Genomic DNA, 25,972 nt, shown 5'->3' on the forward strand with positions numbered 1-25,972 from the left:
GCAATTCCAAACAAACACCCTTTACACTGTCTTGTTATGGCACCCAAATGGCTAAGATACGATTCAAGTTATCCAGATTGTAATTCTAAAAGTGTTTTAAAATTATGAGATAAGGGACGGCGAGATGACCCTGCTGACATAGGCAGTTGCCACCAAGTCTGAGGACCTTTCAATCGCATGATAGGGAGAAACAACTCCCATGAGGTGTCATCTGAACTCACTGTAGTATGTACATGCTTACACACATACACATACAAAATAAAGTAATAGAATATTTAATTGTAAGACAAGTAAATTTGAAAACTGGCTGGATACTTAATAACAAAGAATTAGAGTCAATAGAACTCTTCATGTTATCTTTTAATGAAATAGCCTAACACACCAGCAGATAAGACGAAGGTGTCTATGATGCAATTCTAAACAATTCAGAGTGTGTGTGTGTGTGTGTGTGTGTGTGTGTGTGTGTACATGAACACAGTGTGTATGCATCTCCATGTATGTGCACATGTATAGCTTGTGTGTGTACATGTGTGTGCATCTATACGAGTCTGTGCATGCTATGCTATACATGTGTGTACGTTTGTGTATGCATGGGAAGAAATACAGAAACTGAGTAGAAGCAGATTGACCCCATGCTATAATCCTTGAAGTGAGTGAAAGGTCACAAGAGTTTGTATGAGACTCTACTGTGTTATTCTTTTGGCTGATAAATATTTGAAATTATCTATAATATAGCCATAATATAAAATCTTTAAAAAAAAATGTATAAGAAATATTGTGGTTTGCACACCCAGAGAATGCCTCTGGGTGGCCTGAGGGTGTGTGTGGCCTGCAGACATACTTTGTTTGGACTGTGTACCGCTTAAAAATGTTATTTCCTTTTTCATCCAACATTTAAAAATAAGACTTCACATAAAAATTAGTATTTCCGACTTGACTTGAAAACTGAGAAAGATCTGGAAGTGCCGGGCCATTGCAACAGGCCCTGGAGCAGAGCCCGGGCTGACTCTCTAGTCCTGGCATGCACTGGCCTCTGCAGCCTCCCTAGATAGTAGCCATTGGTGTCTGGCACCCACCATACAGGGTCTCCAGAGCAGCAACTCTGAGCTGACACCAAGGCCAGAGTCTCCAGAATTAACATGTTTCCTGTCAGCCCAAAGGCCCAGTCACCAGGGCTTCCTGCCAACAGCTCCAGGGCAAGCACTAGGAGAGTCTCGGGTGATGTTACACAGTACCCTGATTGGAAACATGTGGGCTTAACTCAGCACAAAAGCAAACTTCAGGGTTCTGCCATGTATCTGGCTTGAGGACCTCCCGCCCACTGTGCCAATTTCCCTTATCATTCGAGCTCAGGACTGGCCCCTATCTGGCTTCCTATCCAAAGGCAGGAAGGGGCTGAGTGTTTGTTCAGCATCACCCTCCTCATTTTATGTCAGGCCGAGAGGAGCTGAGACATTGGCCCACTCTCCCCAAATTTTCAAAGGGGTCCCTGCAAGAGGTGGTGGGAGCCTGTGGTATGAGATGGAGCACTGGCAGCACCCACACATCCCAAAGTCATGGGGTTACAATGTGTTCCTTAGTGCCTTCTAAATATCCTTCCCCGGGGCTCATAACTGCCTTTAACTCTGGCTCCAGAAGATCCAGCCGCCCCTCTTTTGGTCTCTGCAGGCACCGGTACTTGTAACACACACACACACACACACACACACACACACACACACACACACACACGCGCGTGCGCACATGCGCGCGCGCGCGCGCGCACATACTATTAAAACTAAATCTTTAAAAATGTTATTTTATCCAGGGATGGCAGCACATGTATTCCCAGCACTCAGGAGGAGGAGGCAGGTGGATCTCTGTGAGTTCAAGGCTAGCCTAGTATAAGCAGCAAGTTCCAAGGTGGCCAGCACCTGAAAGGGTCTATGTTTTGTCTCAAAAACAAATTGTTTTTCCAATGTGACAAGGGCAACATTTCCTCAGACAAAGACAAGCTTTCAACCTGGACCAGAATGAGACTCGAAGCACAGTTTTTGGTATGTTGCTTTAACTGGCCGCTCCATGTGGTGTGGCAGTTACCAAAGTCTCCTACCACTTCACCAATGGCTCTCACTTGTACAGAGGGGAGGAGAGGTAAGACCTCCAGACACTCAGGCTCCCTAAAAGTCCCCTCAGTCCCCAGGTCCTTAGATCCATTCTCTTTCATGCAACTGACTCAAAGGCAGTGCACAGGGCTAAAGAGTGGCCACCATATTGGTAGAGTCCTTCTCTGTGAACTTGGGCTCTTCCCAAAGTGAGTGCACTTGGATAACAATAAGCGATGCTTAAAATTTAATCAGTTCAGTTGCAGACCCATTGAAAAAAAAGAGAACTTAAAGTATCCTAGGGCAATTTAGGAGAACGACTGTGGAGTCAAGTGATACCCTGGCCCCCCAGTGGAGGACTCATTAGCCTACTGTTCCACCTCACAAGCTGGCACATCTCCTTCACTTTCTCATCACTTCTAGAATGTCTCAAGTTAGCAACTCTTTACTCCCATTAAAAACATGGGAAGACTTTGTCGATGGGGTCTAAGGCCACCACAGCAATGACCTGGCTGGGGTTTCATTTTCTCGGCTGAAAACTGGCTTTGGGGAGCTCTTTTTGGACCAATGGTCAGAGGCTGCATCTTATCAGTCTCATAAATGCATGAGTTATGACTCACAAATGCTCACCGCAGCTGCAAAGTGAGAGGTTTGAACAACAACTCCAGAAGAAGCAAGATTTCAGAGCCTTAGGGGTCACCTACAGCCAATCCCCACTTAGTCAGAACTTGACGCCAAGGAAAGTGACAGAAGATAAATCCCAGAAATCAGACTGACAGGACAGGGCAGAAACCTAAACCAAGACAAGTTAGGTTTTTCATTGTTGTGAAGAGACACCATGACCACGGCAACTCTTACAAAGAAACACATTTAAATTGAGGTGGCTTGCCTGCAGTTTCAGAGGTTCAGTCCATTTGTGGGGAGCATGGCAGCATGTAGGCAGATGTGGTGCTGGAGCTGAGAGTGCTACATCTTGACTCAGAGGCCACAGGAAGTCGACTGACTGCCACACTGAGTGAAGCTTAAGAGACCTCAATGCCTGCCGCCCCCACAGTGACACACTTCCTCCAGGAAGGCCACACCGCCGAACAGTGCCACTCCCTGTGGGGGCCATTTTCTTTCAAACCACCACAGACAGTGGCCACATGGATAAATAGAGGGGTGAAGCCGAGAAGTGGGTGAAGGGAAGGTGGAGCTTGAGAAACTTGGGAAGCTGGAGATGCCAGGAGTCCAAAGGACACAAACGATATAAAACTACAGTGTCAAAAACACCTTGAAACAAACGTTTGTGAGCATCTTGTCCGTGGCAGGTACTGACCCAGGCACTGAGGGTTTGTTAGACAGTGGATGAGAGAAGCAGGGCAGAAGGAGAAGCGGGACACTTCCGGGAATTTCTTGGCTTTGCAGGAGTGTGGAGATGAGAACAGGAAGTACTAAGCCCACTTGGGAAGACACTGACTGTGACATGATGTCACCCACGTAGAAGGAGCTAGAGATACATAATTTTAATGATAAAATTTAGCCGCCAGTCTACATTAAAAAGACCTGCTCTATCTTTCAGATGGCCTGCAACCCCAATACGTATTGCCCTTTCCTGACACACCCAAATCGTTGTCACAAACACCAGCCTTTTCTGTTCTCCCTGAGGCTGACCACAGCCCTCAGACATCCCCACTGCCTACCACAGCTTTCGATCACATCGTCTCCTCTTTGATACCTAGACAACAACTGAAAAGCCACGCACACCCCACAGGTGGCAAAGCATCTTCCCTTAAACTCAGTGCCAGAAACAGAGAAGTCTGTGCAAGTTCCAGGTCCAACCTGGCCAATGCTTAGCACAATACAGAATACCAACACTGGGTGTAGAATCCATCCACCCACTGTACACACAGGCAGGGTAGTGGAGAATACCAACACTGGGTGTAGAATCAGAACACTCACTGTATACACAGGTAGGGGTAGCTGAAACAGCTCACATACCAAGTGCTGGTATTTAAACACACACACACACACACACACACACACACACACACACACACACACACACACACACGGGAACCCATATAGTTTAAGAATGTCAGCTTCAAAATGGCAGTCTCAGAAAGTATGTTGCATTAGGAGAGAGGTTATGCCCTTGTTTCCACAGAAAACAAAAATTATGTTTCTCTTCAAAATTAATGAAGATCAGATTTGATTGGGGGAAGCCCCCTGAAAATCTTGTCTACAGACATGAAGAAAAAAAATTAAAAAACAAGAAAGACTACAGGACAGGTAACAAATATGCTGATCCATCTACTATGGGAACAGCTCTGAGACTGGATGAGACATGGTAAATCTTGTTGGCTACAGAGTCCTTATGACAGTTTGGTTATGCAGTCCAAATGGACTTATGAAGTTGACAGATGCCTTTTACCTGCTCAAACATAGAACAAAAAATCATCTTTAGCTGACTTGTGCGCACCACACATTCCATACTTGTGTTAATTCTGATAGATTACAAGTCTGTGTGTTTTCAGGAAAAAGAGGTCCAGACACTAATGAAGGCAAGTAGCCCGGGTGATCCAGCCTCTCAGAATGCCTCTGTTGCAGTTTCCTCAAAATTCTACACCTAAAACAACTTCAAGCGGCTAGCTGAGAAGGTCCAGCCTCACAGACTACTCCAGCCAGGACTTCAGATAAGCTTTACACTTTCCCATCACACAGAGACTGGACAAAAAATGATGCAGCCAGTTCTGTCAGGACATGATCATTATCCCAATTTTCTCAGGGTCCCTGAAGATGCCATCATCCCCAATTCACCCCCAGATAACAGGAAGCAGACTAGAGAACATGATGCCCACATGAGAATCTGGATTCATCAAGATAGGATAAATAATAGAGTATTTTCTCCAAAAATTGCCAAACACAAATGGACTGGACATTGTAAATGTAATTCTTACCTGATAATTGTTCTTATTATATTTTACAGTGTTAGAGGTGGGATGGGTGGGTTTGGGTCATTCAGTGAATTATCGATGTTTATTATTGTCTAAGGGGGCTGGTTGCAAGTTGTCGTTGGTCATGGACAAGGCAAAAAAATTAAACAACGGAGATTAGATTCAGGGATCTCTTTCTGAACAAAAAGGGGGGGATATAGTATAGAAATGATGGGATAAAAGGGTGGGTTGTTGAGTCTACTTTTGAACAACCACTAGTCTCAAATATTTTACACTGGTATGGATTTTTGTATATTGATGCAAATTTAAGGTAATTTTTATTAGAAAATATTCTATATATGTTTCTACTCTTGTTTAAGGTATTTCTGTATATTGATAAAAATTAAGGTTAGCAATTTTGTTTATAATATATATACTTGTATATATGTTTCTACTTTTGTTTAAGGTATTATACCTATGCAGCTCATTTAACAATGTAATGTAAATTTCTAGTCCTTGAAAGCTATTAAAGATAATAAAGAAGACAAATTAATAGTCATCTATAAAAATCAAACTTATAGTCATGTTATATATGTTTTCAAAGTCAAACAGAGATATATTTTAAAAAAGATGATCTTCAAACACTTCAAAGACCTACAGAGTGTGGCATTTAAAATGTTTTAATAACATAAGGCTTTTCATGATAATGAAATATATCTGCTCCTGACAACACCAATCTACTTCAAAAAAAAAAGATGATAGTCATTGAAAAACCTCCATATGGAATTTGCTTTCTTTGTGGCAAAGTTAGCCACTGAGCAAAGAACCTGCTCTTGCCTCGACTGCTGATAATGTGCTGTCCAAATTGGACAAGCAGGACACAAAAGAAGGCAACTGCTGAACTTTGCCAAGACAAAGTAGGACATTCCATCAAAACTTCTTGCTTCACAAAAAGTCTATCAGATATTCTAGGCCTATAGACCAAAGATGGATGCCACAATGTTACACATTGAATAACTGTCCAGGAAGCCAGATGTCTCTGCCAGTTCTTAGTTTTAGAAGTTGCTTGCTCTGTACTTCCTGTTTAACCAGGTAATATTATATCCTTCTCAGGTCTTTGATGGGGTTGAAGTCTAGATAGTTATAGTCTTACAGTTTTCCTTGTTACCAAATTCAGAAGAAAAAAAAAAACCTTACATAATAGGTGTAAAGTTTATAAAGTTTTAAAAAACATAAAAGCTTAACTTATTTATCCAAGATGTTTTAAGGTCTAAAAACATCTTTTTAAGATAGTAATACAAGTTATGATAAAAAGTGGTTTAGGTATAAAACTTCATATTCATCAAGATAGGATAGATAATAGAGTGTTTTCTCCAAAATTGCCAACAAATGGACTTGTAAATGTAATTCCTACCTGATAACTGTTCTTATTCTATAGTTTTACTGTGTTAGTGTTAAACCCTTTCATTTTTATTTAGATAAAGGTGGAAATGTTGAAGTATATTTGTTTACTCTGTAAAGATGTATCTCTGTCAAGGCGCCTTCTGATTGGTTTAATAAAGAGCTGAATGGCCAATAGCTAGGCAGAAAGAGGTTAGGTGGGATTTCTGGAGACAGAGCAGACTCTGGGAAAAAGAAAGGCAGAGTCACCAATCAGACACAAGAGAAGAAACAGGAAGTGTAAGATAGAAGAGAGGTAATGCCATGTGGCAGAACACAGATTAAACATATAAATTAATTTAAGCTATAAGAGCTAGCTGAGAGAAGCCTAAGCTAAAGGCCAAGCTTTCACAATTGATAATCAGTCTCTATGTCATCCTTTGGGAGCTGGCTGGAGGGACTGAGAAAGATTTATTACAGAAGAGATGGGCAGCACGGGCTGTGCAGCTTGGCCCACTTGAGGACTCACTAGGTCTACCTGTGCCTACCCACCACTCTGTCCTGCTAAGAAACCCATGCTGCCCCATGTTCTCCCTGCTGAGAAGGAAGGAGAGCATCCTGCCCTCAGCAGGGAGGATATGTCTGCATGAAGAACAGAGCAGTATGGGGCAGGATCTGGTTCACAGAAATTGGAGCCAGAAATGCACACAACCTTGAGGATTTACAATGACAACCAGTCAACTGAAGGTCAGAAATGAGCTGACAATGAAAAACAGGTATTGATTATTCCTCTGGCCATGCAATCATATTAAGTATATGATTATTAAACTATGCAGTATGGTGATATTTTACTCGTACTAAAATGTGATTTTATTTTTATGTTAATAAATAAAATTGCCTGGGGGTCAGAGCTAGTAGCAAGCCATAGTAGAAGCTAGGCGGTGGTGACGCACACCTTTAATCCCAGCACTTGGGAGGCAGAGTTAGGCGGATCTCTGTGTGTTCAAGGATATAGTCAGCATGGCAACACACACCTTTAATCTCAATACCAACCTTAGAAGACCTGGAGGTCTGTATAGACAGGCAGTGACGAGGAGGTCATGTGGTTGGATTTACAACCAATGAGAAGGCAGAACAGAAGGTCAATAAAAGGACAGACACACAGGAAGTAGGTCTCTTGCTGAGGGGAAGGACAACAGCGGCAGTGAAGGGTAAGAAAAGGTTTTTAGCTCTTAGCTCTTGCTCTGACCTCTTGGACTTTTAACTCTGCAATTGGCTCGTGTTTCTTATTTAATAAGACAGTTCTTCTGCAATGCAGTCCTATTAAATATATTTACACTTCTAACTAAAGCTTCCCTTACATTCACTAAGAATGGAGCTTGGCCTAGGCTTAAAGGGTGAGAGAAAGCAGAGAGATATTTGGCAAAGGCTGGAAGAAAAGGTGAAATTCTTCATCTTTATTTTATAACCAATGCTTCAGACCCTTCAGCTTTGTGCCTTGAATGATGACTCTCATGAGGACATCCATTTTAAAAAACCACACACCTCACTTTCTAACTCTCATTCTGGGCTCTTTATCCTCATAAACAATATTCTAAGAAGCCTCTCATTGAGGCTGAGACTCCACCAATATCAGAAGTTTACTATTGGAAAAAGGAAAAAAAAAAAAAAAAGACGCAAGTTCCAGTCACCATCAGCCCTGTAACAAACACTAACACAACACAATCACCTCTATCCAGTAACTGTGGGATTTGTGTACAAAGGGTACATCTGTGTGCATATGCTGCAAAGTTGTATATGCTTATATTCTGAAGTAAAAAAAATATTTGAAAGGAAAAATATCTAAAATATGAACATGGATTTCAATGGTAGGCAAATAGTAGTTATTTTCTCAATCATTATCATCTTAATATGACAAGAGAAAATGAACAGCTCTATTTTTATCACATATATAAAGAGTTATGATTGAACAAGATGCATTGATTTTCTTATACCAAAATGCCAACACTAAGTACATCCCACATTCTGGGCCACCCAAAAATCCCATGGAGTGAAAAGCAACGACTCTGCCACATTTTGATCATGAGAGTGGCCATTTATTAAGTCAAAGTGATGCAATGACACATACAGGCCATCACGTGAAATCTGTTTACTAAGAATTAAAAATATAGTCAGTAAAGTCTTTTTGTGCATTATTACTGTCCCTGAAAATCCTTCAAATGTCTAAATGGTACTACTATATCTTTCTCTTGTGCTTTTTGGGAAGAGTGGGGGGCAGCAATGTATGTTTGTGAGAGTGTGTGTGTGCTGACCTCCAGTTCTTCCTCTGCTTTTTTCATGTATGTGCGTGCATGTACATGGCTCTGTGTGTATACCTGTCTGTCAGGATCTCCCAGAGCTTCCTGTAGTGGAATATGTTAAGGTGTGTTACTTTTGTTTTTATTGTATTTGTGTAACTCTGTGAAGCTGTGTTACTGTGTCTGTGTAAAACACCTGATGGTTTAATAAAGAACTGGCCAATAGCAAGGCAGGAGAGAGAAATAGGCGGGGCTGGCAGGCAGAGGGTATATATAGGAGGAGAAATCTGGGAGGAAGGATCTAAGCTAGAGAAGGAAAAGGACTCCAGGGGCCAGCCACCCAGCTACACAGTGAACCGCAGAGTAAGAGTAAGATTTACAGAAGTAAGATTACTGGAAAAGCCTAGAGGCAAAAGGCAGTCAGAATAAGTTAAGGAAACCTGGCAAGAAACCAAGACTAGTTAAGGCCAGCCATTCATAACTAAGAATAAGCCTCCGTGTGTGTTTTATTTGGGAGCTGGGTGGCAGCCCCCCCCAAAAAAAGAGCAAAAACCTCCAATAACAAATTTGCACCCAACATGGGGCACTAATTGTCCTTTTGTCAATGGTTGCTACCTTTTAAGCCATGGCTGTCTGAATCAGCAACTGCAACTCTGCCACTACCAGCAGTGGTTAGGCCGCAAGGGCTGTAGCCAGAAGGAAATTTGTTCACTCTGGCTCCAACTCTCCCAAAGCTATTAAGGGAACTTAAGTAAACCTCTCTCCCTCTAAAGAACTCAAGATTCAAAGGTTAAGGTGGAATTCTGCTCTTCAGAGGCTGAATAGCAAGTAGCTCACCTCCTCTCCTTGTTTGCGTCCTCCAAAAAGCTTCTCCTCACCCTCCTTATAAACCCTTTTTCATCTGGCTCCTCCCTACCACATCTTGTCAGCTAGTTGCTGACTCAGTCTCCTACCACTGGTGAATTTTATTTAATCAAACACATCTTTGCATCATTAAACAAGTGTTCCAAAGCATAAACAAAAGTAACACACCTTGAAATAATATTCTACAGCAGTATCCTTTTGCTGTGTGTGTGTGTGTGTGTGTGTGTGTGTGTGTGTGTGTACATGTGTGTGTGTGTGACAGAGAGAGAGATTTCCCCAACTCTTGCTTTTGTTTTTTAGAATACCTGTTCTATATTTCCCTAACCATGCTTTCCCCATAGAGCTAAAATACACAGCAGGAATGGCTGTGCACACTCACCCACATGTGCAGACACGTGTGCACATTTGCACATTATCTTCAATTCACACCTCTACACATTTGACTGTAACAATAGTCGAGAGAACAACTCTCGGGCTGTTGGGGTTGTTTGTCATATTCTGCCACACACAGGACACAGGCCCTCTTTCTCTCTCTACCTCACGTTTCCACGGGAAAGGTCGGGCAGTGTTTAAGCAAACTCTTGATTATGCACACTAATGGAGGCAAACATTGGCACAGATGCATGTTTGGCACAAGATTTCCCTAATTGCATTTTGCTTAAGCTACCATCAAAATTAGCTAGTACCCCACCCCACTCCCCAAACACAAACAGCATAGTGGAAAAGAGACATTATCCAAAAGGCTGCCTGGGGAACAGCGAGCTGGCTGAAACACACAGCAGGCATGGGAGAATACAGAAAGAAGATCCCCCTAGACGCTGAGAATCACTCATACAAAAACAATGGAAGTCCAAAGCCTACACAAACTTCTGTGGCACACGTCATTTACACATGAATGGGATCCAGTGAGAAGGCCTGCATGCTGACTGACACCATGTTCAACTGATGGCAAAGAGCAGAGAGAGGTCCAAAAGTCCTCTATCTATGCTCTTCTGGATAAACAGTAAGTAACATGACTCCAGTCTGAGAAGCGTCAAGTTTCAGGCAATTATTTATGTGGTTTCTGGGAAGGTTACAACATGAATTTCATTTGCCCCCTTCGAAAACACATTGAAATTTAAACCCCATCATGAGGTATTAAGAGCTGAGAGCTGGAATCTTCATGGTGTTTAGAGGTGGTCTTTTGGGAACATACACACACACGCACACACACGCACACACACACACACGTGTGTGTGTGTGCGTGTGCGTGTGCATGTGCGTGTGTGTGTGTGTGTGTGTGTGTGTGTGTGTGTGTCCAGGCAATCACTCTTCTACCATATTCTTTAAGGCCTCTCAATCAATCCCAGAGCTTATCAATATCCTCCTCTTGATAGCCAGCTCGCTCTTTGGATCACCTGTCTCCTCCTTCCAGAATTACAGGTGGCCAACCTGACATTTACAAGAGTTTCTGGGGGACCTGATGCTCAAGTCTGTGTGGCAAGCACTCATCAGCTGGGCCATCTCCCCATCCCCTACCCCATACTTTGTTAAGAGCAGAGAGAGCAGCCAGAGGAAGTACATATGCACTTCCAACTCTCACCATGTGATGCCCTGTGGTACCTGAGACCTCTGCCAGCAAGAAGGACATTACCAAAAGCACACCCTTGGTGCTGGACCTTCAGAACCACAAGTCAAAAGCAAGCCTCTTTCCCTGAAACCTGTGCCACTGACTTATTAGCAACAGAAAGTCATGACCACAAAGCAAGTCGGGGAAGTCTTAGGTGGGTTTGAAAGACACGTCTCAGACTCCCTCTTACTAAATAAACTCAGGCCACCTCTCAATCATGCCAGATGAACCTTTCCTATCACAGAGAAGGTGAACATACCTCCCCTTTACTTTTTCCTTAGCCACACATAGCTTGACAGGGCATCCACCCACCATTTGGGGTCCATTCCACATTCTCAAGGTCCTCCTTAAAATGCTAGCCATGTTGCTGGACATAGCCTTATAGTCTAGCCAGCCTACTGAATGTCTGCTGGGACCAGGCCGCCAAGCTCTTCTTAGTCTGTGGATGGATTAATTTATTTGTAGTAACCACAGTATCCACTGACCCAAACTACAAAGTCAACCCTCTCCTGCTTTGCATGTGTACAAGCCTCTTACATTCTTTCTTCCTCCCAAACGCTACACATCTTACATTTCTGTGTGTTCCGAAGCATCTAACAAGTTTCTGCCTTTCCTTCTCAGCCACTAAGGGTGTTCGTACTGTACTGAAGACCTCACAGTCTCCCATTCAGATTCAGAACTCCAGTTCAGAAATAGTCATTGGCCATGGTTTTGGCCAAGTTGATGTAGGAACAAGTGAAACTAAGTACACATGGTAGGGATGAGAATGACAGATTAACAGAAGGAAGACAGTTAAGGGAGTCAGAGCTCAGAAACCTGATTGCCTTATCATCTAGAATAATCCTTGACAGGCACGTATCTGTGATGTCTAGGAAGTACCCCGTGTCTTTATAAAATGTTAATGTGGTAGTTTGAATGTATTTGGCCCCCATAAGCTCACAAGCAATGGTATTATTGGCTTTGGTGGAGTGGGTATGGCCTTGTGGAGGAAGTGTGTCACTGTAGAGGTGGACTTTGAGGTCTCATATATGCTCAAGCCACGCCCAGTATGACAGACCACTTCCTGTTTCCTTCAGGATCAAGATGCAAGATGTAGCTCTTTCTCCAATCTCAGCTCCCTCTCCAGCACCATGTCTGTCTGAATGCCATCATGTCCCTTTATGATGATAATGAACTAAATTTCTGAAACTGTATGCCACCTAATTAAATGTCTACCTTTAAGAGTTGTCATGGTCATGTTTCATCACAGCAATAGAAACCCTAACTAATACAGTTAACAACACTATCCAGCCACCCAGGGCTAGTGAAGCCATGGATCTTGGAGAAGAATCCACAACCACCTCTGTACTAAGCCGAACCTCTGACTACACTGCAAACATCCATCTTTATGCCCACAGGTAAGTGCAGATCTAAGTGCTCATCAAGAAAACATCTCTTCACAACAGACAGAGGCGATTACAAAAAAAATCACAATTGATCAAAATGCAGAGTTGTGGAGCCCAGTTCCAACTGATACATATACAATACAACTCCTAGGGCTTAGGAAATGTTGCAGAACAAGGGGCGGGAAGACTGTAAGAGCCAGAGGATCAGGGAGTTTGCTGTGAGATTGTGTCTCCTAGGAATGTCAGAAGCTACACCAACATGGCCACCTAAACTTGAGCTGAATGAGGGTGATAACAATAGACATGGTAATGTGGAAAGGGAAAACCCAGGAGGCCTCAACCTTACACAAAGAACCAGAGGCAACTAAGGAACGCTGATAGCAAGAGAACTAGCCTTCCCCGGGGAAGACACACCAAGTGGTTATCCAATACCAACAGTCAGCCCAGAAAACACACACAGGAGTACATTATACAGACTGAGCAGGTTATACTAAAGTATGTATGTATTACATATATGCATGTAATAACACCTCACGTGGATGGGTACAGGGGAACATACAGAGGGAGGAAAGGGAGGGGGTGATGAAATTATAATCTCAAAAAGAAAAAAAAAAGGGACACTAAAAATTAACAGCCTCAAAGAATAGGAGGAGGAGGAGACCCCACCTTCTGATCTTGGGTTAATTTCTATTATTTTCAATAGAAAAAACATCTGGTGGAGGTGGGAAGCTAAAGAGATGGCTCAGCAGTTAAGAACACTTCCTCTCTTGCTCTTACAGAGGAGCTGATGCCCTGCTCAGCATCCTTGTCAGGTGACTTACCACTGCCTAGAACTCTAGCTCCAGGGGATCCAACGTCCTCTTCTGGCCTTCTCAGGCACCATGCTCGCACACATGCACACACAAGACACTGATAAAACTGGGCCATTTACTCTGACACTATAGAATAAGCTATCCATCTAGAGTGACATTCCTTTAGTATGTTTGAATACGGTCCAGCCTGCCTAAACCTAGCCCTTAGGAAGTCTATGGAGGTGGTCTGCCTGTATGTATGTATGATTTTAAAGACAGGAGCTCTCTGTATGTAGCCCAGGCTGGCTTGAAACTCACAGCAATCCTCCTTATCTCGGCCATCCAAGTGTTAGGATTACAGACAGAGGCCGCCAGGCGTCACTACATTTGATGCTCTTAGGCCACAGGGCTCTTCACCTTTCTCGTGCTCTTACTGCTGGTGTGGTTCCTTGACCCTACAACACCAATCCTCTTCTCCCTCATGCAGTCACAACACAAGTGGGTACTGGGAAAAACTGTCTGCCCCTAAAGCAAAATGCTGTGCCCTTAGCCAAAAAATAAAAAGATTCATACAAGACTTCAAGTTGGGTAAGTTGATGAAGTATATACAATTTAAGAGACCAAACTGATCATGGTGATGATGGTGATGGTGGTGGTGGTGGTGGTGGTGGTGGTGGTGGTGGTGGTGGTGGTGGTGGAGATAAGAAAACATCAATGCTAGTATAGTATGTTCAACTCACTCTAAAAAGTAAACACAAACCTGTATTCAGAAGTCAATTCCATATAAGAAGATGCACAACAGTAATCATTAAGGAAATACAAATCACACCTGCACCACTGGTTATAATAAAGGGACAGATAAGGGATAGCGAAGATGTGGAAAACGGCGATTATCACACACTACTGGGAGAAACACAAAAAGACGCATCTGCTACGGAAAACACTCTAACGGGTCCTCAAAAGGCTGAAGCTTGAGTTTTCACGGGACCCACCGATTCCACTCCAGGGTGCATAATGAAGAGAAACAAAAGCATCCACATCAAATTTTCATAGCAGCAGCCATCGGAATAGCCTAAAAGGGAAATAAACCAAACACCCATCAACTGATGCATGGATGAACAAAGCCCAGAAGAGTCAGACAAGTGAATATTATTTGCCATGAAGAAAAACGAAATATTGATGCATGCTACAACTCAGATGACTATACCATGGTAAGTGTAAGAAATTAATAACAAAGACTGCACGTTCCTTCCGAATGTGCAGAGGAGTACTCTTGTAGAGGCAAACCGTGGGGCAGCAGGTTGTGCGGGCGGGCAAGAAACAGAAAAACAATTGCTAACAGTGTCTGTCTTTCCAAATGACTTTGAGCATCATGACAAAACGCTAAGAGCTACTGAGGTGTTAAGTATATGAATTATCGCTCAAGAAAGCATTTGATAAAATCAATTAGAAGGCAACGAAGCTATTACCAGCCACAATATAAATAAATTAACAACCCAGTATTTCTAGTTCATTAAAATGTGGGTCAAATCCTAAATTTAACGCATGAGACTTTCACAAAATAGTCTTTGCAGCCGATTCAATACAAGTATACCAGGTTGGTTAGGGACAAAGGGTTCTGAATTCAGTGTGAAGCTTGAGTCCCGTCCCATCACTCACAAGATGAATAATGCTGGATGATGCTAAAGTTCTCCAAGCCTCAGTTTCCCTACCTGAGAAGGAAAAAATAATAATAATGACTCTCAAATGGTTGTTGCAAAAAATAAATGAGATAACTCCATAAGCTGCTAAGTAAAACCTGGTACAGAAGAGCATTCGAAATCAACTCCCCCTGAGTGGCTCTGTAACATACCAACTCTGGGAAAAGACACATAGAACACAGTTCCTCTGTCAGTCAAAACCAATCAGGCGATTTTTTTACTGCAATGAAGGGTTTAGTGTCCTTGCAGAAGACAAAAGGGACAATCTGTTCCAACCATGAGAAGATACAGAGAAGATGAGGTCTTCAAACCAGAAGAGAGCGTGACCAGCCAGTACCCTGATCTCAGTCCACATGTTCTTCAGAACTGTTGAAAATAAAAATAAAAACAAAAAAATCTACTCTCTGCACCACCCAATCTGTGGTGTTTTGTTGTATCACCTTGAAATGAACTGAGATGAAAACCAGCTAAACGGGGAAGAAATTTGTGCAGGTGGACACATTTCAACTGGGTCACTAGGAAAGGCTTGAAGAAAGATACTGAAGGAAAGGAAGGAAAAGAGAAACACCTCCCCCATGAGATGCAGGTACACAAACCCAGACCTGTGATATTAGACGCCTCAGGACCACTAGGTGACAAGGAAGCCACTCCCTGCCATCACAAGGGACAGAACACCCAGCTTCTGAGATTAGCGCAGCAGGCACCGCAAGGGAACAATACAGACGTTACCTGTATACTCTGACAGGTACCAAAAGAAAATGAGAACACAAGCTCTCCCGAGTCAGTATTTGGGGGCCAACAACTCATGAAAGGGCAAAGAACAAATGATGCCCAAGCCAACTTCTTCGTGACAACTGGTGAGTTTTCCCTCCCACATTGGAGACCTCCCATGATGCTTTTCTCTGATGGGACAAATGAGAAAATTACAGCACACTGAAAGAGAGAAAGGTGAACTCCCAATGCTTTTTCTTTTTGCAATTTATAAAATAAAACCAAAAACATAAAAATAAAAAGTTCCTCAGTCACTTGGTATTATTTTAAATGCACAAATAAAAGACAAGTCCTCTGATATTTAAAAAAAATCAAAGCAAAAATAATAATAATAGTGCTAGAATCCCAACATTCAGGTCACAGGCGGGAGTCTCCAAATACAAAAGTAGCATGGATATATACTTTTTCAATGTATTTGCTCTGTATTATGAATGTCTTTTAAAAGTGCAAAACATGGCCACCATTTTCATAATTTAAAACAGTACAAAATTTCAAGTATTCCCCCTCTTCTAATTCAGTGATCTCTAAGGGACACGAGCCACTAAGCAGTCCTAAGACATGCAAAATGATATCTGGTAAACACCTACTGTGCTCAAGCCAGGGCTACATGTCACTCACCAGGACCTCAAAAGTTTGGAGGATGGACCCTGCCTCAATACATCTGCATACATCCACAGTTCTTTCATCCCATCTTGCAAATAAGCTCCAAATGGATTGGACAGATTTCCCAATCTGACACTGGGTTTACCCACCAATACTGCACGCTCGCCCATGCAAGTTGTTATTTACAAGGACAGTGCCAGTGAGCCTCAGGACCGAGGGGAGAGAGGTCCTACATCTACACACGTTCTGCAACCATCTTGAAAAAGCATAACTATGTGCCATGTAGATGCCCATACACATGGGGAAGCGTGAGGAATAGAGAGAAGAGAATTTCGAGTACCTGGCGTTGAAGCTTTATGTGCTGTGATTTTCCACTTTCCAGAAAGAAAACCTGGAATAGAAAACAAAATGACTTTCCAAGGTTATGTCGCAAATCAGCTGAACAATCTAGGACAACGGACAGGTTTCCCAAGCTGACAGCTGTTCCTCTGTCTGTTAGGACCTGCTGTTTCAAAACGATCAGGCTCAATCCAACAGCCAGGGAGCAGAGCCAGGCTCTAAGTAGAACAAGCAAAGATATTTGCTGGCTGATGACTGCATCCTTGTAACTCACTGTGGGCCACTCATCCTGTCATGCCCACAGGTGTTCACATGTTCCGCCTGTGTTCAGCAAGGGGGAACACAGGAAGTTCAAGCTGAATGAAGGAACATAAAAGAATAGGCTTGAGGACATGAAAGGAGCTGAGTAAATGCATCATTAAATGTTTTTGTTTTTAAGTAAAACACCAGGAAGGAAGCACCTCAAGTACGTCTTTCCCCAACGTTCTTGAACAATTCTCTGTACTCGATTGCCCTTCAGAACTGAGCAACTTGAGATTGTTTTCAAAGTCAAAAAGAGAGTCACAGCATCCCATCGTAAGTCTCCAAAACAGACCAAGGACTGGGAATGAACCTAAGGGGTAGCACAGGCAAGATGCTCACAGTACTATGGGAATGGACAACCTTCCTCGGTAGTGTGTGGGGACCATGTTCTTTCTCATTATAACAAACTTTTAATGCAAATTGAAAGTGTCTAAAGCACAAGTTAGTAACATTGGGACCAGATATGGATGGACAGGGACACACATACACACACCATCTGTTATGTAAACAAGACAGGTCTGCTGACAAGGTGTAAGAAGCAGGATAGAGTGCCCAGAAGAGAGGATGAGGCGCTGGCTAACAAGAGCCCATCTCGAAGGCTCCTTCTGTACTTTTCATGCCTCAAGTTTTCCATATTTGAAGCTAGGAGGTGGTGACACAGACCTTTAATCCCAGCACTTGGGAGATGGAGGCAGAGGCAGGTGGATCTCTGTGAGTTCGAGGCCAGCCTGGTCTACAGAGCGAGATCCAGGACAGCCAGGACTACACAGAGAAACCCTGTCTTGAAAAACAAACAAACAAACAACAACAAAAACCAGGATTTGGATAAATCCTCACATGCGCCTTCAAGCTCATGTGAGAAATAAATAATCTGAGAAATTGGAAAACCAGAAACATCAGATAAGGCTGGGGCTATCGTTTAGCAGTAAAGCACTTGCCTGGTGCATGGAAGGACCTGGGGTCCATCCCCATCCTAGAAGAAAAGGAAGAAAGTAAGCTGCTAGGTCGGCATCACCCATGCTGTGAAAACAGTCAAGCCACACAGCTTTAAGGTAAATGTTGTTGGTGGCAATCAGCTCCAGTTGTGCTAAGACACAAGAAACTCCTCTGCATCATGTCCCCCAACTCACACGTGCAATTCTTATGTTTAATATACACTTAAAAACAAATTCACTTGTTTTGTTGTTTTTGTTGTTATGTTTTTAAGAAAATTCTTCTGCAAAAGGTCACATGATAAACACTGTAGGCTCTCAGACCGTACAGTCTGTGTCTGGTCTCAGTTCTGCTACCAGAGCATAAAATCCACCATAAGCAAGGCATAGATGGGTGTGGCTATGCCAATAAAACTTTATTCTTCCACACAAATTTAAATTTCATAACATTTTTCCAAGGGCACTGCATTGGAACTGTTAGAGTAACCTGTTTACAGATCATTTCAGGATTTTTGTTTGTTTGTTTGTTTGTTTCAATTTAAAATTAGCTTCCTAAAAAAGAAAATTTTAAAGGCAGTGGCAAAATTGGGCCCTTGGGCACCAGGTGTGCATAGGGTCGCCCCAGTCTTGGTTTACACATAGAAACCAAATGGTTGGCTGGCTACCCTTTCTTTGGAAGCCACTCTTTAATTTCTTATTTCCAGTCTCCAGAGACAATGGTTTTAACCAATATTTGATGAGTAGTGTAAGCTACTTAGTGAGAACAAGCTTCCATTTGTCTACTTTAGCACTGGCTTTCTTCTACATAAATCAGTTCCTAAAGCATAACTATAAATGTCAAGCCTCCGCTCTGAGATTGGGGCTTTTCATTCTGTGCTCTGCCACGAGGATACGTCCAACATGACGAATTTATTTCATTACATTCAGTAGTCGGGACTCTCTGTGGCCCTGGAACACACTGTTTCCTGCAGATTCCTTGAGGTAGACGTGTTCTTTAAGTCTTCCTCCAGGAATGTTCAGAAAGCATCTCCTAAAGCCAGAGAGAGAGGGAATGAGTGCTGTTCAGAGAACTTGGGTTTTCCTACCCTCATTGCCCGACTATCTTGCTATAGTATTATGAACAAAAGGTTTTTAATTCTGATTAAATAATCAATGGTATAAAAATCAGGACTATTAAAATATTTTTGTTTGTCCTGAGACAGGGTCTCTGTGTAGCCCTGGCTGTCCTGTAACTCACTCTAATAGACCAGACTGGCCTTGAACTCACTGAGATCCACTTGCTTCTGCTTCCCAGGTGCTGGGATTAAAGACAACCAATCCTGTGTTATTTTTTGTTTTTTCTGAAGATTGCATGCATGTATGTATGTATGTATGTATGTATGCCTGAATATATGTATCTGCACCACATGTATGTAGGAGCCTGAGGAGATCAGAAGACAGCGTTGGATCCCCTGAAACTGAAGTTCTAGATGGTTGTGAGCTGCCATGTTGGTGCTGAGAACAGAATCTGGGTCCCCTGAAAGAGCACTAAATCCCTTTACCACTGAACCACCCCCTCCCCCGCCCAGTAGTGTTCCCCACCCCCAGAGGATTGGAGGGTGGGGTCAAGACAGGGTTTCCCATATAGCTCTGGCTGTCCTGGAACTCACTTTGAAGACCAGGTTGGCCTCGAACTCACAGACATCCACCTGCCCCTGCCTTTGAGTGCTGGGATCAAAGCCGTGCAGTACCATGCCCCATGTCCTTATACTCTTTAGTCACCAGGTGGGCAGGACCCCAGGATCCACCCTTCATACTTCTCTTCACTCTTTAATGCATGAAACTGTCACTAAGAAGTTATGTGTGTGAACCTCCTTACAGGCTTGAGTACCCCAACCCTAAAATCTGAAATGAAAAATGCTTGGAAACCTGGAACATCATACTCAAAAAGCCTCTCTCTCAACCTTCCTAATGCTGTGACCCTTTAACAGAGTTCCTCATGCTGTGCTGACCTCCAACCATAAAATTACCTCATTGCAACTTCATAACTATAAATTTGCTACTGTTATGAATCGTAAATATCTGATATGCAGGATATCTGATGTGGGACTCCACTAACCCCCTCCCACAGGGTCACAACCCACAGGTTGAGAACTACCAATCTAAGAGTAAAGTCTATGCAAATGTTGCAAAGTCCCAAAACTCTGGAATTTGAAACACTTCTAGTCCTGAACATCACAAGAAAAGGATGTGTGTTGTCATCACCCCCTCCTGCTGCCCCCGTTACTGTCACTGAAAACCAGCAATCCATCAGTTAACATCACTGTCCCCTCCAGTGTAAATACAACTTTGGTTTTGATTATTCCTGGATAGACAGCACTGTTCATATGAGCATCCCTTCAATGCGAGAATTAAGAACATGAGGGCATCTGTCTACACAGACAGAGATTCTGGGTTTACTAGGAATGTATAGACAAGAGTCTCAGAGATGCACCATGATGCCAACTCCACAAGGAACTGTGGTCTGTTAAGGTTTTAGATAAAACTTCATTATGGTTCTTGAAAAGTAAAAGGGCCAAAGGAAAAAAAAAAAAAAGTCTAACATAAATGTCCTTTGTATTGGATGTTTTATTAGTATATTTGTATATTTATATAGTATGTATATATGCACATTTATATCAGTATATTTTACTATGTGATCAAGTCCAGAGCTTTGTAAAGAACCTATGTCAAAATACACCAATATTGATTGATTAACAACATTGTCTTTACTGCATGATGCTGAACTCCATTCAGCATAGGCACAAGTGGATGTCTCTACTTTCTTTGTGTGAAAGTTGGGTGAAATTTTCCAGGGTCAACACCAGGCCAATGCTGGAAGAGTTTTCAAAGCAAAAGACCCAATTCCTTCTGCATCTGTAGAAATCTAACCACAGAGAAAATGAGCCCCTGACCTGAGTACGCATTCTGGAGAAGCACCAGCCACACCCTGCAAGGAGCCAGTGAGGAGAAGCAGATCTGTCTACCGGACACCTTTGCAGACCACACCCTGGCACCCTGTCCCACATTCAATCACCTACCTCTAAGACTATCATAGCAGGGCTGGGGTTAGTCCCATGAGTGCTCATGCACCCAGAAGCAGCAATCTAGGTTACAAGATTCATTGATTGCATTCTTCTTCCCAGACCTGCTTTCTTCCATCAGAAAGAAATAATGGATATTTACATTTTTTAAAAAATTTGCTAGACACTCGCAAGTCACAGAATACTATTTTTTAATTGAGTTAGGTTTTGTGACCTTGTTGAAAACGAAAAATGAAAAGCATCAGGATAAGTGGGTCAACTTAAGGGGTAATGATTATACTAACACCCTCTCCATATTTCCGCCAGCATACCCAGCAGGGCCCTCTGCCTCTAACCCAGAAGATGCCAGAAGTGGATCCTAGAATGTGCAGATCATAAAATCCGCACAATCCCACATCAATGAGCAGGGTTCCCCCACTGGCGTTGCAGACCATGGCTGGCATAGCTACACTTTTTAAAAGGAAGAACGCTGCAACCTCTGTTAGCTATTTTGTAAGGCTGGCACTGTTTGTTTGAATATTGAGTATCATAAAAAGCCACTTAGGCAGTTTTAATAGAAACAGAACCAGCATTTGGAATGCCCCAAATCTTTCTTGTCTTTACCACCAACTGTAATAATATACAATAACCATATGTCCTACATTTCCAGCAGAGTTTCAATTTCACATATTTTGTTACATAAAATTAATAAATAGGCTTGTACAGATTGTCTAAGAATTCTTTTTACATTTTCCAAATGTTACACATTTGAACATGTTTTTCTTATAATCAGAAGGAAAAACCCTCATAAAATATATAAAATATATGAATACATCTTTATATTATGTTCATTCAAAACCCTACAAATGAATGTTTATAGCAGCTTTATTCATAATTTTCAAATGTGATGTCCTTCCAAAGCTGGGTATGGTAATGCATGCCTGTAACACAGACAACTCAGACAAGACAGATAAACCATGTGTACATCCTACAACATAATATTCTTCAGACCCACAAAGGAATAACCAAGCCACAGAGAACATGGAAGAATGTTCAGTGCACATTTTTAAAGAAGGCTTGGTGTCATATGATTCCAACTCACCAACGTTCTAGAAACAGCCAAATGACAGAACCACTGAAGAGACCAGAGGATGAGGAGGCGATGGGCAAAGAACACACAGATAGAGAACAGGGGACTTTTAGGATGATGAAACTGAATCCGCAGGTCACAGAATACAACAACAATGGGGTTGTAGCCAAATAAGCCCATCCAAACCTGAAATCACCATAAACTCCACACACATTTACCATCCAACTCAACACCAGAGCTTTATCGTGGCTACCTCGAAAGCACTCATGATGCTTTTACCAGTCTAAAGCAGGGCACACCATGCAGGACACCGTCTATTTTACAACAGCGTATCAATAGCCCATGTAATCTAGTCAACACACCTGACCTGTGGCTTGGGCATGGCATGGCATGGCATGGTATAGTATGGCATGGCATGGCCTGTGACTGGGGCATGGCGCAACGGCCAGCCTGGGAAAAGATCTAAAGCTGAAAGTTGAAGTCGTTTTCACTAAATTTAAGTCACTTCCTCACCATCAGAAAGGAGGGGGGGGGGGCAACCTAAGTCAACCCATCATAAATTGGGGGTTATTTCTATAACAGTAGATTTATCCAGACCCTCATAGAACCCAGCACCATAAGTGGACCACAATGTGAGCTGTGGCCTCTGGATGAAAACATTGAGTGAACAATGGTATTGCTCTGATATAGGCAGTAGGGTGGTGGTGAGGCAGGGGCCACGAGTCAGAAGGGATATAGGGAAGTCTCAGCTTAGGATGGACCCAAACCACCTCTAAAAGTGAAAATCTTTTCACACATCAGAGTGCACCAGCTCAGTGGGCCTTATGTAGGTAGCCTTCTTCTTCCTCACTCATGAGGAAGCCATTATTCAAAATGAGTAACATGGCACCTGTCTAGAGGGGACTCAGCCTCTAACCAGGCCACTTTCAGGGAGGTAACAGCTGGCCCCCCACAGTGGATCAGCAGTGATGCAAGCATGGTGGTTTGTACTGATCAGCAGAAAAAAGAACAAAAGGAGCCCTCCTGGCAGAGGGAATCTAAACGCAGTAAATCACCAGATATGCCAAAGAGGCACAGAGGAGGCCCAGCCTGTTCCCTCTGACAGGAGAACTTAATATTGGAACCAACTGGGAAAACACGAATGAATGTTAACAGAGGCCACGAGAGTGAGAGAAGGTGCCAGACGGGAGAATATTGACTCCAACGTCCATTCTGGGGAGTGGGCACAGCGACTCCCTTGGCTGTTAGATAAAAATGTTGTACTGATTGGGGAGGTTCCTAAAGAAGGGCACAAGATGCATGAAATTCATTAACAAGTATCTATGAAACTCTGGCCTGATGGGGAATCAACATGCAACAGACACACCAAGCCTAAACTGGTTGGACGCAATACACGAACCTCTCGGATCTATGGGAAAAGCAGGCAAGCTAGCAAATAAGTGGAACAGGCTCCCAGTGGATTTAAAATTCATCAGGAACATGGCTTTTCCCCCTTAATGGCTGTGAAATTGATTGGGATATAGGCTAATGGAGGTCCCCAGAGTGCTAAACTAAATTAGAGGAAGTCCTATAATTACAGTTAGCAGTTAATTATAATATGAAAGGAATTGTAATCAAAGTAACAGATGCACTATCATTTCCCATCTTCTCTGTAGAATCTGTCCAACAATCTCTGAGGAGCAGTCAAGGAGCTTGTTTTGTGGTCCAGCCTCCCTCCTGAAGATGAGGGCCTGTGACCCTGTAATTCTGTTCTGCCCTTCCCGCCATGTACAATTCCTCCTGCCTGGAATGCCCTTTCTCCAGAGTCCAGTGCGAAACAGTGGGAAGGAAGCCTGCTCCCCATCTCTGCGTAGATCTCAAAATCGTACTTCCTCAGAGAGGTAGTTCTGACTCCGTCTGTCTGAAATAGAAACCCCAGCTAACCTCAATGCCTGTCCTCTTACCCCAGCCCCCACTGTCATCTCTGCAACATCAGCACCACTAGACTCTTGCTTTGCACAGTCTATTGCCCGGCAGACCATCACGGGATGAGAGCAGTGAGGTGGCTCAATAGAGAAACATCCCCCATAGGCTCACATATTGGGATACTTGGTCCCCACCTGGTAGCGCCGTTTGGGAAGGTTATGGAATCATTCAGATATAGAACCTTGCTGGAGGAAGTACGTAACTGGGATCAGGGTTTAGAGCCTCACTCCACTTCGAGTTCTCTTTCTCCTTCCTGTGTGTGGCCAAAACTAGATCTCTCAGCTTCCTGCTCAGGCTGCCATTATGGACTTGGAACAATCAACCAATGCAAACTCTTCCTCATTAAGTGGCTTCCAGTTGTGGTATTTTATCAACAGAAAAGTGACGGTTCTAAGCAGTGGCTTGTTAACCTGGTTCCCTGAAAACACTGCCCAGCTCTGAACCGGACCTCAATAAATGTGATAAACTTAGAATCATCCAAGAATTACATCCTGACACAACAGCCTAAGGTTCTAGAGCAAAACCTGGATGGAGGCTGCCGCAGTAGCAATAAAGGTTTGTCTTCAGATCAGCTACAGATCTGTAATACAGCGCAGTCTGGGAAGGGAAATAAACCTTTGAGATACCTTTCATGTAGCAGGTGCCATGTTCAGCTATGAAGAAATATAACCACCTAAGGGAGGGATGAATGTGAGTTTATAAGTCTCTTAACAGACCACTGCAAAGAAGTCAGCTTGGCCAACGTCACAAGAATGGCAAAGTACCAACTTCATACACAGGTCTTTTGACATCAAAAAGCAGTACTGGACCAATGGCATGGCTCAGTAGTAAAAGAGGTCTGACACCAAGCCTGACTGCCTGGGTTCAATTCCCAGGACCCAACAGCTAGGAGACAAGTGACTCCCGCAAGTTGTTCTGTGGCCTCTATACACACATGTCCCATCCCCACACACAGGAAAGAGCCCACTCCCTAAGAAGGACAGTTGCTCAGCCTCCATACAGTGGGGAGGGGCTTGGTCCTGCCTCAACTTGATATGCCAGACTTCGCAGACTCCGCATGGGAGGTCTTAGGAATGGGGGGGGGGGGAGACAGTAAGTGAGAGGAGGGGAGGGAGGGGGAACTGTGGTTGGTATGTAAAATGAAAAAAAAAAACTTTTAAATAAAACAAATTCCATGCTTCAAATTGCTTTCTCTTTTCATTCCCTTCTTTATTTCATTCTTTCTCCTGAAACAACAACAAAAATCCAGAAAAGCAGAGGATGATACAAAAACACCTTCACACGTCCACTCAAAAATGAGCACACACACTGCATTTTGTCAGGTTGGCTGCGTATCACCTCTTCTTTTTCTTCAAGACTAAAAGGAGAGTTTTCAGGGGATCAACCCCATTGTCTCTAAAATAAACCACAAACCACACCATCTATTCTCTTTCCACTGAAGTTTAAGCAGAGAAACTGTTGGCAAAGACACTCTGCCACTTGTACAACTACAGTTGTGTATAAATTAAAAGCATTCCTGGCACCAATTTGGAATTGTCCTTCCTGTTCTTTGGGACATTTTGTTAACCTCAGGCCCCCGTGGTCTCCATGCAGCGTCTAATTGAAAGGGTTACAGTCAGACTGACCCACACACTTGAGTTTAACTTGCCCAGTACACCCTGCCAGAAAGGAGATGACCAGACAAAGCCTTGATAAAACCTCATTCCAGTTTACAGCCGTCCCCACTGGCCGGCTGCCAACCGGTTATGTCCTCACTTTGCAGGGGGGTGGGTCCCTGTCAAAGGCAGTTCTGTGTGGAACAAACCTCTCTCCCCAGAAAGAAGCCCTTTCATTCCATTCCAGGAGTCAGAATGTGAGGGTGCCAGGCTGCTTTCTGCACCATGCTGTGGAGGGCAGAAGGGAA

The 25,972-nt window shown here is 43.2% G+C and overlaps 1 protein-coding gene across 7 annotated transcripts in view; it reads right to left on the minus strand.

The window, feature by feature from the left end:
* Tiam1 (TIAM Rac1 associated GEF 1) overlaps nt 1-25,972 on the minus strand; it is a 374,882-nt gene that overhangs the window by 213,630 nt on the left and 135,280 nt on the right. For 3 of the 7 annotated variants that reach the window (XM_036203273.1, XM_036203276.1, XM_036203280.1), the window contains one exon: nt 16,740-16,790. The exons of the other annotated variants lie outside the window; for them this stretch is intronic. The gene's annotated coding sequence lies outside the window, so the exon portion shown is untranslated. Of the gene's footprint in view, nt 1-16,739; nt 16,791-25,972 lie in introns of those variants that run through there. 7 annotated transcript variants of the gene reach the window in all.

Source organism: Onychomys torridus, chromosome 12 (assembly GCF_903995425.1).
Source record: "Onychomys torridus chromosome 12, mOncTor1.1, whole genome shotgun sequence".
NCBI lineage: Eukaryota > Metazoa > Chordata > Mammalia > Rodentia > Cricetidae > Onychomys > Onychomys torridus.